The following is a 17021-nucleotide window of genomic DNA, read 5'->3' as shown; positions in this document are numbered from 1 at the left end:
CAGGTTAGGGTTGGTGTTGGTGTACCACTCTCCCTGTTATGCAGCGCTGTCCCTGCCGAGGCTGTTAGATTTTGTGGCACTGTTGTAATCCCCAAGGCTGGTGCTCCTGGGGGACTTCAACATCCATGCAGAGGCATTGTCTACTGCTTTGGCCTCAAACCTCATGGAATCCATGACATCCATGGGACTGTCCCAACAAGTGAGTGGTCTCACACATGTGAGGGGTCATACACTCCACCTTGTAGTTTTGGCCTGTCAGGGACAGTACGATTTGAGTGTGACCAGGTTTTCTTCATGCACCCTGCCATGGTCAGATTATCATCTGCTGAAATTTGGTCTGGTAACGCCAACACCTCCGCATGGGGAGAAAGGGCCAGTTAGAATGATCCGCTCACAGAGGCTGTGGAAACCAACTGATTTCCAATATGCCTTGGGTTGGGTTTCCGGATGACCTGGTTGACATGGGTGTTGAAGCCCAGGTGCAGAATGGTATTCAGTTGCAACCAGGGCAGCTGACTCCATTGCACCTAAACACGTTCTCTGTTTCAGGGTTCACCCCTTCCTCTGGTTTTCGGAGGAGCTGTGAGCCATGAAACAATTTAGGAGAAGGCTATAGAGCATTTGGAGAAAAGCTTCCACAGATGCTAATCGGGTTGTGGTAAAAAAGATGTCTGGCAAATATTGTAACTCTATACAAGCTGCTAAGAAGGCTTATAATATCAGGTGTATCAGTGAGGCAGCTAACCATCAGGCAGAACTCTTTAGAATGTTCTGCAACCTCACTGGAGCTGGACAATATCTGGAGCCTCAGCGAGATGTCACTACTTGTGAGCAGTTTGTAGCCCACTTCTGCAGTAAGATTGAGGCCACCTGTAGGGACCTTGACTCTGTACAATAAGTCATGTTGAGATGTCCAACACACCGTCTTGTCCAGTTTGATTGGATCAGCTTCAGCCTGTCACCTAATGTTGTGGACAAGGCACTTGCATGTTCTAAGGCCGCCACCTCCCAATTAGAACCATGCCCCTCCTGGCTCTTAAAATCAGCCAGGGCAGGGATGATTGAATGGGCCACTCAGATTGTGAACTCTTCCTTGCAGGAGGGATATTTGCCCCCTGTCTTGAAAGAGACAACGATCCGGAACATTCTGAAAAAGTTAATTTGTCAACCAATGATTCAAACAACTGTCATCTGGTTGCTAGCATACCCTTCATGGGGAATGTTTTTGAAAGGTTGGTGGCTGACCAGCTGCAAGTGTTCTTGGAAGATACTGATAGTCTAGATCCATTCCAATCAGGGTTCAGGCAGCATCCTAGGATTGAGACAGTTCTGGTTACCCTGCTAGATGACCTATTACGGGTGGCTAACCAGGAGAGTGTGACCCTGTTGGTCCTTCTAGACCTCTCAGCTGCCTTTGATACTGTCAGCCACAGTATTTTCCTGAATTGATTATTGAGATTGGGGATCGGAGGTCTAGCTTTATGCTGGCTCTTTTCCTTCCTCGATAGCCGATGCCAGAGAGTTCAGCTTGGGAAGCTGTTTCATCTCCGTGGGCACTACAATGTGGTGTTCCAAAGTGGTTGATCATCTCCCCCTTGCTGTTTAACATCTATATGAGGCCGCTGGGAGAGGTCATTTGGAGATTCGGCATTCACTGTCATCCCTACACTGATGATATGCAACTCTATCTCTCCTTTTCCTCTTCAGCAGGGGAAAGTGTACAGACCCTAGAATGTTGCCTGGCCACGGTTATGGACTGGATGAGGACAAATAGGCTGAAATTGAATCCTGACAAGAGAAGATCCTATTGTTGGGGGGGGGCACCCTGATTGGTTAAGGAGCCTGTTACTTGACCTTGATAGGGTGGGTCACACTCCCCCTGAAGAATCAGGTGCAAAATCTGGGTGTGCTTCTGAATCCGGCCCTCTAGATAGAGAAACATATCCTAGCAGTGGCCAAATCTGCCTTTTTCCATCTGAGGCAGATTGCATAGCTCCATCCCCTTCTCAACAGGAGATCCCTAATAGCACTGGTTCATGTGTTGGTAATCTCGAGGATAGACTATTGCAATACTCTCTACGTGGGACTGCCGTTGAAGTTTGGAAGCTGTAGGATGTGCAAAATGCAGTGGCCTGGCTGGTCACAGATACATCTAAATTGGACCATATTTCACCTGTCCTGGCTCATTTGCATTGGCTGCCAGCATGCTTCCGGGCCAAATTCAAGGTATTGATGCTAACTTATAAAGTCCTTCATGGTTTAGGACCTTGCTACCTGTCAGAGCACCTCTCCCTCAGCTCCTGTCTTTAATGTTGTGGGTGGCCACTCCAAAAGAGACTGGGGATTTTATGTGGGGGGGTAGAGTTTTTTTGTTTTCTTTTAATATATTTTACATGTTCTACATGGTTTTAATATTTTAACTGTATGTTTTATGATATTTTGTAAGCTTTCCAGAGTAGTGGCATGCTCACTAAATGGGCAGGGTATAAATAAATAAATAAAATGTCATTTTTCTCTCTGAAGAGACCCAGAACAATGAACAGCATAAAAACAATACACATGTAGCACACAAAACGATAAAGTACTTCATGTAATATTTTCAATAAAACCTAGCAACAACCTGGACAGTATGTGTGTATGGGGGAATGACTGGCAGAGAAAATGTATTTGCATATGGATACAGATTGGCTGAGAAAATAAGGAGAGAGGTATGATGTCCAAATGGCGTGGTCTTAGTCAGGATGAGAGAGGAAAAATGAGAATGTGGATAGAGACGATACTTAGGCAAAGGCAGCTGAGAGACCGTTATGAGCTGAAGGGAAACCATATCCAAGTGTAGTAAATGAAATAGTGAATATGATGGTCTGTATATGAGAAGACATAGTTATGTTGATTTTAATAGAATGCTCCTAGCTTAATATGTCCGGTAGCCAAATATTTATGTGTTGCAGGAAGATAAGAAGTTAGCTATAATTACACAACAACCTGGAACTATACATCAAGGTGGTCAAAGTGCAGATCACAGGTGTCTTGCAGCTACTTGGGTGCTCCCTAGAGTAAAAAAATAAAAAAATAAATTAAAAATGGAGGGGGTCCCCAATACCTGCTGGAATGTGGCTGCTACAGAACAGCTACCTCCCCAACCTGTTCCTTGCACTTTCCATTGTTACATAAAAAAACACCTAAGGAGACTAAAAGAAACCAGTAACCACTGGAAACCAGGTGTTTTCAGCTGTGGCTCTGTAGTTATGGAATAAACTCCCAGTATAAATTCACCAGGCACATTTCTTCCCAGTTTTTAAGAAGCTATTAGAACTGAATTGTTCGAAGCTGCCTTTTATTAATATTATTTCTTGATGTCTTATTTTATTTATTTATTTATTTATTTATTTATTTATTTATTTATTTATTTATTTATTTATTTATTTATTTATTTATTGTATTTATACCCCGCCTATCTAGTCATTTCGACCACTCTAGGCTCTGGTTTAAATTTGTTTACTTGGTTTTGGTATAATTCATGTTGTCACTTTATTGTTTATCATTGCTGTTGGTTATAAGTGATGCTGGTCTGTTTTGTAGATTATGTATCACACTATTGAGAAATATTTATTTATTTATTTATTTATTTATTTATTTATTTATTTAAGTTGAATGAATGAATGAATGAATGAATGAATGAATGAATGAATAAGTTATACGAGTTTCAGGGTCTGTCTTGCACACACAGAAACATTGAAAAATGATTCTTTCAGGAATTTGCAGGTGTGATATGGCCCACTAGGATACTGTCTTAGATTTCATCCTTAAGCCTGCAGATCATGCACATTCCTGCTACAAATAATAAAGTATTTTGGGTTTTGTTGATATGCCATTTTAGTGGTTGATAACTACTATACTGAATATTTGAGTAGACCTAGATGTCACAGTTACCACAACAGATCTCACACTTGCAATATAAATCTTTGCTTCTCTCACCTTTGCATGTGTTTCCAGGTCAAAAAGAGGTTTCAGTGCTGAACTCATGGTTTGCAAAACTGAGTCTTGGGCTTTTATTACACACAATTAACCTATGGTTCCACTCTACCATATAGAGAAATGAGAAAAACTTTTAAAATCTTAGCCACACTTTGGCTAGTATGCATTGATTCTCAAGCAGGAGGTGTGTGTGTGTTTTGTGTGTGTGTGTGTGTGTGTGTGTGTGTGTGTGTGTGTGTAGACAGAGACAGAGCTATGAGGAAGCACAGATATAAAAATAAGATACAATTTTTTCTGTTCCTTTTAATAATCTTCTCTTTATATCTATTATGCCACATTTACAAGATTTTCACATCCTCCCTTGAATTCTGCTCATGAATGGAAGCTGAAGGCATGAGTCAAAATAAGAAGCAGGCTTGGTTCCAAAGCAGAGAATCCCCAGAGGATTCTGTTCCCAGACCTTAGTAAGTTTGTGACTGAGATAATATCCACAGAGAGGCTTACTCAAATACTAAACTTCAGAAGGAATAAGCTAGTCCAGACACGTTGCTTGGTGTGTGTGCAGCTTTGACTGACCTCAAAAATTATTTTTGCGAAACTAGGTTTAGACTTTCCAGGCAAAAACAAAACAAAAATGAAAAAAAGACAAAAACATTGTGGCACCTCAGAGACTAACTGCTATATTTCAAAGCTGACAAGTCCTCTTCTTCAGACATGAGAGTGGAACTGCATGGCAAATGTTTATCAGAGGGTTTTGACTTTTGCCCCCCTTAAGCCAAATAAGGCTCATATGTGATAGTGCAGCAAATGTTGAGTCAAAGGAGTTATAAGTTGGGAAGGAGAAATTGCTATGAGGTCACAGCCCCTACCTCTGCCTTGTACTCTGTTGGCTGCTGTTATTATCCTGCATTTCTTCTTCAATCTCTAGAGTTTTGGTAGACAGAGGGAAAAGGCTTCTGAGTAATAGAAATGAAAGAGTCATAGGAGTGGGTTGGAAGGGCTAGTGTGACTCTGCCCGATCCTTGCTTATGGGAGAGAAAGGGTGCTAATTTGATCAGTGACTTTGGAGCAGGAAAGACACTCATTTCTAAGTCAGAGAACGCATTTTCTTCCTCAATGTCTTCCTGAAATTTTCTTTCTCTCTTCCCACTTCGAATCCAAAACATGGATGCCGGATTTAATGTGAGGGGTCCATGATTGTGCTGTTTTACTCAATTTATATTCCCTCTTGGGTCTTTGCTATATACTGTGCCCATCCTAGAAATGTATAAGTATCCTTGATTTGCTTGGTTTTTGCACATTTCCCCAAAGACAGCACAGATCTCTGAGACTAATGGGAACCTTTACAAGAAACAGAAAACCTGACAAGCAGTCAGGAGAATATGGAAATATTAAAGGGTTCATTCTGCCACCATAATCAGCAGACACTGCAGCACCAACAAACGAGACATCTAGTCTGAGTTCAGAGGAAACCCATCCTGCAGGGAACTGCAGCTGAGTCCAAACCAGCTTAACGTTCTTTGAACCATAACTATGGCCAGCTCACCTAACATCTGATTTCCAGTCCTTTGAAAAAAAGGGGGGCTATTTGAATAAGCAGATTCCTAAGGTTCTCCCAAACATCTTGCCTAAATCAGCAGATAGAAGAAAATAAAGTGGACATTTTATATACCAGGGGCCCTACAGTAAAAATTATTTTCTCTCTAGTGGCTACCCAAAGCCCAAATTCAGAAAAGCCAAAGAGGAGCTAGATAACCATGTCTTAGTTGCGTGTGGACATGTCAATTCTGACATATGGTGAAACCTTTTAGGGGGTTCTAGGATAGCTCGGTGAGTAAGGTATCTGCCTGTCGAGCTGGAGGTTGAGAGTTTAATTCCCCACTGTGCCTCCTATGAGTACAGCCAGTCTGTGTAGCCAACTGGCATCAAGCTGCACAGTCCCAGGAAGTCCTCAGAAGAAGGGAATGGTAAAATACTTCTGCTTTCTCTCTACCTAGAAAACCGTGAAGATTGTTTCCATAAGTCAGTCAGTGACTTGATGGCACACAATTATTATTATGATGATGATTGTTAGGTACAAAGTAGTCAGAAGGAATTTACCATTGCCTTCTTCAAAAACAGCAGAAATATTCTTTTTGAGCAGGCAAACAACCGCAAGGCAAGTCAGTCTTGGACTTGATTACAATCCTGTTTGCTCTAATTCAGCATTGTGCACATGGGAAACTAAGCGAGGACCTTATCAGGGACAAGCTGGTGGCAAGGCTTCAAGGCAGTTGCCTGTCTGAGACATTGCAAAATGATCCTAATCTCACCCTGGAAACAGTCAATGACCTACAAAGCCCTTATATAAAGCAACAGCAGGCTATCTTCAGGGAAAAAACAAAAAAACGCTTCCATCGGAGACTGCAGTTGAAGACATTGATACTGCAGGGAAGAAACCCCAAGAGCAAGCAAGACACAGTCCACAAATAGACAGACAGACATAAACCCTGATTGAGAGCAAGGAAAACAAATGCAGGAGAGGTGCAAACTAATGTCAATGATGTGCCAACTCGCCCTATAGGAAAAAAGTGTCCTGCCTGAAAAACAGCATGCAGGAGAAGCACAGATAGTCGGCATTATGCTGCAGTGTGCCACTGAAAACATAGAAGATCACTCTGGAGATGAGGAAACAGCCTATCTGGGAGCAAATTCTTGCTAAAGGTGAAAGGCATATTTCCCACCATCCTAAAAATGGGAGGTAAGACAACATTCCTAGAAATATATGTGAGCTCACATTTGTATGATTCATCTTAGTCATCCAGCAATAACTGCTCTACAGCTGTTAGGTAAAACTGAGTACCATTGTAGATTTTGGAGCAACCATCAAGATAGGATATTCAGAACTGTTCCAAAACCTGGAAAAACTGGGAGGTGATTGCTGGATTGTGTTTAGGCTTGATGCAAAAACATTTGTTTCTGCCTCTCCTGTCCTTGATAAAGGAAGAAATTAGAGAGGTGGGAGTGAACCTCATAACAGCTCAACAACTGGTGTACAAGCATAGTAGTTTTTCCAAAGCCAGATGAAACAATTCAGTGTGTTCTGGTCAAAGTGACAGAAGTGAAGTTGATGTTATTCTGTTATGTAGGACATCTTGGGATGACATGAAGATGCAAAATTTGTATCAGTGGATGCTCAGTTTACTATTTGGCAAATCTGCTGGCAGGCGAACCAGTACTACTGACCACTTTGCAGAACCTGTGGGATGGGTTTGTTAAATCACATTCTGTTTTGAATCTCCCCAGTTCCTAAACATTTCCAGAAGAGGTCCCAAAAGCTTGAAGGCTTGCAAGTGATTCTGGGCTAAATAAATTACACCCTTATTTTTATAAATGCAAGACTAAGGTCTTAAATTTATTAAACCATTATAAAATCATACAAATTGCAAGCTTTTGTGAGTAAATCTCACTTCTTCAGGATGGCCACAACCCCTTTATGTACAGTGCAGAAAAATTATAGGTTAGAGTCTTCAAAATTCATGGCATATGTCCATGTTGAGTCTGCTGGTTTGAGGAAATCAGAGTTAGGTTCTGAAGTCAGCTGAAAGGTGTGGTTTCCAGCACCCTCCCTTGTAAATATGGATTTTTTCCATCCCAAACTCAAAACAAATGACTTGCTAATCACTCTTGTGACTGCTTCCTCTCACCACACATACAGACCGTCCAATTGCCTGCTCCTGGAATTGTAAAAGTCTGTTCTGGGCTGGGGGTTAGCATGGAAAAACCAATACTGTACAGATACATAGTGATCTCTGTTAGAAAGCTGGGATTATAATTTAGTGTTTTCACTCTTATTTTTGAGTCCACACAAAAGCAAAGTGAACAGAGGCTTCTTGTATGTGAATGACTGAAAGGCTTTGGCATCACAGCCAATGACAAATGTGAAATTTCTAAAATGTGAACAAACTTTTTTGAAGGATTCAGTACTTCCAGATGCAACCCCTGTGGTTTCATTTCACACTTCCTCCTGCTTCAGGAAAGAATTTTTCTACAACAGATATACTGTCAATGGCTACTGACCACGATTATTTCATTAAGCTGCAGAACAGATTGAGACTTCAGGAAATCAATGCATGCAATGCTAAGAGATGTTAGGTTTATGTAATGTTGCGTGCATTAACCCTGGATGCTCTATGTACTGACCAATGCAGCAGGAAAGGCTTAGTATCATAGACTAGGTAGACTGATCTCTTTTCTCATTTCGTGTTTCCTTTCATCCTCTCCTCTCAGCCTCTTTCTCTTGTCTTTTTGTCCTAAGTAGCATGCTTTTCTCTACCTTCTCCAAGTATGGAAACCAAAGATGGGCTACTTCTGAGTAACCAAATTTTTTCAGGTACATTTAAATCCTTAAGACCACTGAAATCAGCACAGCTTGTTCAACTAACAAACTCCAAGGAAAAAAGCAATCACACAAGGACAGGCAGACAGAAACCCCTGGACCCTATGTCATTACAGCACCAGGAGGAAACTCTGTTTCAACCTAGCATATCTTTTAGCCCAGGGATGGATTGCTTTGGCAGGCCTGAGGGTCACATCTTCATCCTTACCACTGGCCACAGTAAGGCTTGGAAATGGCCTTAAAAAAACAAACAGACAAAAAACCAAAATGGATCAGGAAATCCCTGAATGAGTACCTTTTGTTTTGAAGTTTGTGTGTCTAGGAGGGAACCTCCTTACTGTGAAAACTGCTGCTTCCAGAGACACCTTTTGGTTTTGTTTGTTTGTTTGTTTAAAAGAATTAGCAGGTATGGGAACTTTTTTTGCTCAAAGAGGCCGCAAGCCTGCAGAGAAGCCCTAGGAAACTGCACATGGCTTATAAAATGCAGTTTCCCCACTAGAGGCAGGGGAATCTCCAACATGCTCATGAACATGCAACATAGTCAGCCAATAACAAATCCCATGAGATCATGCGGGTCTCTGTTCCCTCAATAAATGATTTCCCAAGTTAAAGTTTCCTGTCTACAGGTAATCTAAACCTTACTTGCTCGCTCTCAGAATATTGCCAGGATGAAATCTGAAGTTACGTTCACTTGCTCATGTCATAAGAATGGAAGAGCTATGTTGGATCAGACAGAAAGCCTGTTAATCCCATATTGTACCCAACTAGACCCTCCTAGAACACCCACAAGTAGGAGCAGCCTTGATAGTAGTCCATTATAGTAGTGGGTCACCTATAAATGGCTGATGGATGATGCACATGTGAATTAGACTCCATGAGGAAACAGTGGAGGAGTACCTATCTCCAAATGAAGTGGTAGCACTGACTGAGACTGTGTGACAAAAGACAGATCTATGATACACGTTTTCAGATGTGATGGCAAGCCAAAATGAGGATTGCTGAGGTATGGTGGCTGGTGAGTATCTCTCTCACACACTCACTCTGTCTCAGACCCTTTCACAAAATGCCAGTAAGGTTCTTCTGAAAACATAATCACTGAGGGAGAAAATGTTGTGGAAGTGATTCTCCCTTGGATGAGAATTACTATACTAATTTAAACTGTTTTGAAATTGGTTTAATTGTCACAGTTTTTCCATCAAACACCTACAGAAGTGCTAGTACTCGAACAAAACAGCATGAAATGTCCTGGCTTTCCCTTAAACTACAGTTCTCAGTCTTGCCTTGCTTGAGAGCTAGAACCATTAAATGCATCTGAAACTGAATTGCAGTTGGAGCATAGACATTCTATCAAATGCTGTCCATGCATTTCTTTTAAAATTAATTGAGCATAATTTATTTAGGCCATTTAAAATCTCATTCAACTGAATGGGAGAAAGTTCAGCATATGCTTAACCTAAGTTGCACTGTGCCTTTTATGCTTTATGTCCCTCTGTCAGAAACTCTGGACAAAAATGTGTTTAGCATCCATACCCAGCAGGATAATGTGTTAATAATTTCATGGTACATCCTGCAAACTGTGTGACATAGTGTAATTTCAATGGAACTTAGTCTTCATTCCAATTTTTTCTCCTTTCCAAATACTATTTGAATTTATAATAAAAATATGGAAGTGTAAAGAACCAAAAATTATACTCTTGATCCAATTTTATTCACATCACATTTGTTACAGATTTGTGCCTCTAATCCTCATTTACAGTTCAGCTCTTAGGGGAAAAAGAAAGCTTTGAATCATTCCATCCCTTTTATACTGCAACTACTACTATTTAATGGCAACAATGGCCAATGCTTGTAATAGCATTTCATTACCGTTACAAAGGGGCTTTATAAATATAACCCAATTAAGCTTATAATATTCTCACGGAATGAAGAATAATAATTTCAAACACCCCTTTTAAATGCAAAAAGGAGAGGATGAAAACATACCTTCCAATGCAGCACTTCGAATATGTGTTCCATTATTATGGTAGAAAGGTCCAATTTTCTCTTCTTTTGGCAGTGACCATTATTGCTGTTGTTGTTGTTGTTGTTGTTGCTGTTGCTGTTGCTGTTGCTGCTGCTGCTGCTGCTGCTGCTGCTACTACTACTTCTTGCGGTTCACAACATTGTCAAGGTCACCAGTAATAGTTGAGGATAGAGACAGATGTCATAAGAAAGAAAGGGGAAATAAATACACCATGAGCCTTTTTATTACACTCAGATCTTTTTTCAGGCTTTGACAGGGGGGATTCTGTGGTCAGCTTGACTGCCTCACAAGTGTTCTAAGACAGAGTTCCCCAACCCCTGGTCCATGGCCCGGTGCTGGTCCGTGGGCTTCATTGAACTGGGCTGTGAACACAGATCTCCGCTCCCCCCCAGACATGATGGGTGTGTCGCGTTTATGGAGGAGCGTGTCACACTTGTGGGGAGCATGTTACACTCATGTGCATGTACCCCTCTGCAAGTGCAACACGCCCACCCGCGACCGCAACACACCCACCAGTGAGTGCATGGGTGCCCCCACCCCTCCTACAGAGCCTGCACTCCCCAACTGGTCCACAGTCCCAAAAACGTTGGGGACCCCTGTTCTAAGACATGGTTACCTGCACCACTGCACCACTCAAAGCTATGTCCCTAAAATAAGGCAACTTGCTGTGCTGTTCTTTTTCCTATAGTCAAAAATGGTTCCAATAAATCCCCCCCTTGGAGTCCTCTTTTTTTGGCTATAATATAAAATATTGGGTTCAAATATATATCACACCATTTTCCAGTAGACTATGATGCAGCAAAGCAGAAGTGACAAGCTCTGGTTATCAGTAGGCTGGCTCCATTTGGGGAAAGTTACTTTTTTTCCATGGGAAAACACTGACATTCAGTTGGATCACAAAGCATCGTAAAGCAGAAGGAGGCTCAATTTTATTTACATTTATTTTATTTTATCTCAGCTAATGTGTTGCAATCCTGAGTATTTCAGTGAAATGTGTGCTTCATACACACAAGCACTGGTTATTTTCTATACCTACAAATACATTGGAATTAATGAAATAATGGTTTTGTCCGAATACATGAAGGTTGAGACATGATTAGCTTTGTCTTTTGGCCTATCACATTTTAGCAAGGACATATTGCCTTACATTGGATGCTAGAGATGAGCACAAATATCTGAATTTTTTCCTGACAAACCATGAATCAGTTGTTTGGGTCATCAACTCTTTTTTTTTTGACAGCCTAGTGGCTGAATATTAAAAAAAGAGAAAAAGAAAATAAAGCCCAGCTGCTTCAGCTAAGCTCCCGTCATCTTACTACCATGTCCAGCCACCACTGCCACGATCTTTGGAGACAATAACCCAGCTTCCCCTGCAGGGGCCAGGCCTGCTGCCTCTGTGCATGCACCCACATATCAGTCGAGAGGCAGGTGCATGCACAGAGGCAGCTGGCAAGGAGCGTCTAAAAGAAAACTTCATTTTTATTTTTAAAATTTTCTCTTTTTTGAGAGAAAGAGGCAATACAGGGCTGTTTTTCAAGAAATACAATATTTTGCTATTTTTAGAGGCAACCTAAAGACTGTCTCTCTAAATAAAAATTAAAAAATACATAAATAAAAAGTGATTAGAAGAGCCTACAAGATGTTTTTTCACAAGTGGTTTATTTGAAGCAGTATTTCTATAATCAGTCTGATTCTAATTTGCTTCCTTCAGTTGCTTAATAATTTCAACCAACTGCAAATATTGTCTATATTTTTATTAAGCTAATGTGTTTTTATTATTGTATTCCACAACACATGTGCATTGTCAAAAGCCCACTAGCAAGTTTTTGAAACAGTGCTATATGTTAAGGCCTCACTGAATTTTTTTTATTCGTATCAGAGCACTGCACAATTTCACTGCAAATTTAAAATTATGTTTGTATATGAAATATAGGTACAAAATTAAAAAATAATAAGATAATTGAACTGTTCTTGGCCAGAAGCAGGCTCCTTCAATGCCATTATTTCAGCCATTTGCTAGAACTTCTTTTGAACATGTGGTAGCATAAATTGCATACATTCATATAAGTGCTGTATTGACTGAATTTTTCCACAGTCACAAAAAATTTGTTGTATATCCAAGTAGCCCCATTTTATTTGGCTATTCTTTGATTGTCTCCTTGAAGTCTGTTAGATGATTTCCAGACTCTTATACCGTTGGGAGACACTCTTCAGCATAGGCAAGGTATGTTGTTTTTGTCCTCCATAGATTTTCTTCATCTCTTCTAGTTTAACATTTAATGCTTGAGATGTGTGCAGAATACTTTTCCTTGATTTTAGTCATTGTCTAGGGGGCTGGTGTCCATTATGTGGATGAGTTTGGTGCTCTATTACCTTATTTCATTCATTATTTGCTAGCACCTCTCAACATACTTTTGGAAGGACAATTTCAGCCAAATAATAGACTTTTCAATGGAGGCAGGCTTCATTCAGCCAGTAATAATCCTGAATAACTCATTATGAGCTACATCTAATTATTTGACATGTACTGACTAATACCATATGGCACTAGCTTATTCTGCTGTGGAGCAGCACAGGGACAAAGCTGTTGTTCTTATTGTTTGTGGTTGTGCACTGTGTCTGACTTAGCCAGGTTCCTAAATAAGTATGTGATTTCTGGCAGCAGTGTAAAAGGAGCCACGCTGAAGAATGGGAAAGCGTTTGAATACACTTTGGCATCCTTTAGGCAATGGTGTGCAGCTGACCAATCCTTCACTTCAGGAAGTGTTGCACTGTAAACTTGCCAATGAACAAAATTACCAAACAATCCTTTTTTAGAACACAAACAACAATAATTTCTATTAATATAGAGGATATCTCTTCTTCTGAAGAGGAACTCTTAGGTTCATTTTTCCCTCAATAGGAGATTTGAGTACACACATAACTCTAACTAACAAATCAGTAAGGGCTTAAATTTGGCTGGATGGTCATAATCATAACTCAGAATCTGGCTTGGTTTTGTATATTTGAACTTGATTTCAGATACTGCAGTGTAGCCATCTTTATCTAGACTTGATATACTTAATAAATTATTCTCTAAGCTTGGCACACACAAGGCATTTTTTAGAGTTTGCTTTAAACAGTTTACCTACACAGAACCTGTTCCAATTACAGGTGCTGACTTTCCATCTGCTAGCTTCACTATCTTTTGAGCTGAAGGGGTTAAGTTTGTGAACAACTCTTTTCTCTGCAATACATGCTGAGAAGCTCCACTATCTAAAAGCCATAAATTACTTTGCTTGTTTTCACAAGCTTTAACGATAGCTAAATGACCTTCACACTTCCAGGTTTGCTCTTTAAACATCTTTTTTCTTTTCTCCACCCCGTCCAGTTTGGGACAGTTTTTAGAAATATGTCCAGTCAGGTTGCAATTATAACATTTAACAGCTAAAACTTTTTCTTGGCTGACTTTGAAGTCATCATCCACGGACCCTCGGTTTACGCTGATAAACGATCTTCTCTGCCACCTTATCACATTGCCTCTGGTCCTCCTCCACAAGCCTCCCGGACAACCATTGCACTGTCAGGTCTTTCTTTGGCATGTTCTCCAAGCTTATCACCAGATTATCCTAGCTGTCATCTAGGCTGCTCAGAATCACAAAACATTGGTGAGACTGGTCAAACTCCATCCCTAATCTAACATCTCTTTAATATGGTTAGACACATCTTCTCCAGGCATTAAGCGCTTGCGGTATAGCTTATGTGCCACAGCCATTTTGGACCTGGCTGTATCTCATGCATAGACATTTCTGAGTGCCTGCCAACACTCATGGCTTGTTTTCAGATTCCTCATGTAAGATTCCCGAGATTCCTCAGTTGCGAATCTTCCAAGCACAATATTATTGTGGCTCTCACTTTATCATCATTTGCACATCCCTCATCATCATCATCATTATCAGGAGGATTTTCAACATACTGCCACAGTGACACCTCAAGTACATCTCCAACTTAAAAGACCAGGACATGTAATTAGTGTCATTTAGTTTTGTACACGTTATTCCACTTGCCTGCTGCATCATGGAACTTGCTGTTGCAGTCTGCTCCTCGTCCTCTGAAGTACTTTCACTCTCTGACTTCAACACTGTCAGACCTCAGCTCAATTCCAACTTCAACCTCAGCTTTTACGTGTTTCTTCCTCCCAGACATTCAGCACTTATCTGCTTGAAAAACGATCTCCTCTGGGCACATAACCCGATTGAGAATTTCGATTGTAACGTGTATTCTCAGAACATCAGCAGAGTAAGGAGATATTGGTTAGCAGATACTTGTGACACTATGACACTGAGAAAGTAAAATCAACTTAATCTATTTACATATATACATAGAGAATAGACATTCCTCTGTCAGCATAACATGACATGAAGCAACACACAGCATAGGAAAAAGTGATCTGACTTAAAGATGTTCATTTTGCACATGACTTCTGTACAGTTCTGTGACCAATCAGAAAATGCATTACTTCATTTTCTGTTACACAAAGTTTCATCATTTACAACGTTAAGTCTTAATCCTTGATACCCACACCTGAATACAATCAGGACAGTGACTGAGGTAAAATCAGCCATAAGCCATTTTTCATTTAACAATACAACATTAATATTTAATACATTCACATCAAAATCTCAGCAGTTTTGCATATTAATAATGTCCTATTAAAACAATTTTTTGTTATTCTATTTTGAAAATAAATGTACAATTTTTCTCAATTGCTTCTTTTATTGAACCAACAGCTGAGCAGTGACAGGTTGAAAAAGCTGCACCCAGCCGGCATCACAAGTTTCCGGCAGTGACTGCATCTCTCAGGTTTATCCTGTTCTGTTGCTAAGTAACAGCAAGAAAGTACAGCTTCAGCTTCAATACAGTTCAAATTGCAGCACCTAAGATGAGATGTAAAATATTGTATTTTCTGTTCTCAAGTTCAGAAATCAAAAGTTCTGATGGTTCTAGCAGTGGGTGCATTAACGCATAATGGAGCATAGAATAACATTATAGATTAAATACTCACACTAAAGCTTTGCTTATGACTTTTGATTCTGAGTCAAAGAAGTATAAGAACAGAAAAATTCAAATCTATAATCACAGAATAAAGGCGTCATGCTGACAAATCAATCAGATGTATTAAGTATACATCCAAGGATGCTCTCCATTACCCACCTCCTCAACTGACCTGTGCCCAGTTCTATGATGTGTCAGGTGCTTTGGGTTCTTGTGTGTTAACGGGATGAGCAAACACAATCCTTTTCATGTTCTTCGCATCCTTGACTGCAGTTTTTAAGCAATATTCTGTATGCATTTAAAATGTGCACACTTTTTCAGACAGGTCCACACACTGGCCCATCAGTGTGAGAATTTTGGAACACAAAAATTGCACCTAACCAGACAGTCCCAAAAGCACAGACCAAGGCAAGCAGACTGTACTTCGAGCTTAAATTGAATTTCTAGCACATTCCTAATCAGAATTTTGGCCACTGACTAACTACAGTGGCATTCGAATTCCATCTCTGAAACTCAGACAATACCATCACACAAGTGCAGATCATTTACCTGGGGAATTGTTTTACATACATAATATGTATTTATGAGTGACTTATTTTATTAAGGAATAAAATCTCAAGTACTTAATTTAGTAATACTATTAAATCATCTTACTGATTATATTACCTAAATTCTCCATAGGGTTCTTAGAAAGTCAGAGGCATAGGGTAAAACCAGACATATGCATGCATATTAAAAACACATCTTGCATCTGTAGCTTTGGGAAGTGTGTAGTGTAAATGAAGGACTGATTCATCATCTTCAGTGAACATGACTGATATGCAGTGGACGTGTCTTTTGATTCCTTATGTTTCAATACTTCAAAGCCACAGCCATTGCTAGCAGTAAAATCACATCCACAGGAGTTGCACAAATAATAGGGAAAAAATCTTCAACTAATCCTGAAGATCCAGGCAAGTGCCATGATCCAGTGAATTGTCATCTGTTTCTTGTCAGGTGCATTCCTCAGATGTTTCTGGATCAATAACATTCTCCTCTAGTGTTATCATCAAAAACATGATCACTCTGAGTGGATTATATCTGCCTGTTTTATTATCAAAACTACAATTTAAAAAAAACTGCTCTAAATTTGTACCTTCAATATCTTTCCAGCCCTTCATTTTTACCATTCATAGGCCCTAAACAATAATGCTCAAGTGCTGAATTAATGAACATTGTGCATTGACAAGAGCCAAACTCATTCCGAAAATGTGATTGAGCATGCAAGATTGTCTGAATTCTTTTTTACAATATTTGTTCTGGACAGTGAAAGTTATATTTGTAGTTTCCCTTAACCAAGAGATTGGTTGAAAATATGTTCTCAAAGTAATTTTTGTGCCAAATTTTCCTTCCTTCCCTTCTAGATTTCCTAATCCATAAAATGTATGCCAAATCTAACATTTTGCCATTCTTTCATCAGTGGTCTCTTGATGTTTCTGTTTGCCCATCCAATCCCGGAATAAAGATGCGAGACAACAGCATTGGATTAAATACGGCCACACTTTATTGAAAATCAAATTGAAATTGAAATTGCCAAACAAATGGCCAAATATAAGGGGCCTGCTGTAG

The sequence above is a fragment of the Pogona vitticeps genome, chromosome 3 (assembly GCF_051106095.1).
Source record: "Pogona vitticeps strain Pit_001003342236 chromosome 3, PviZW2.1, whole genome shotgun sequence".
Lineage (NCBI taxonomy): Eukaryota > Metazoa > Chordata > Lepidosauria > Squamata > Agamidae > Pogona > Pogona vitticeps.
The sequence above is the reverse complement of the archived record's forward strand: the minus strand, read 5'-3'. Positions refer to the sequence as shown.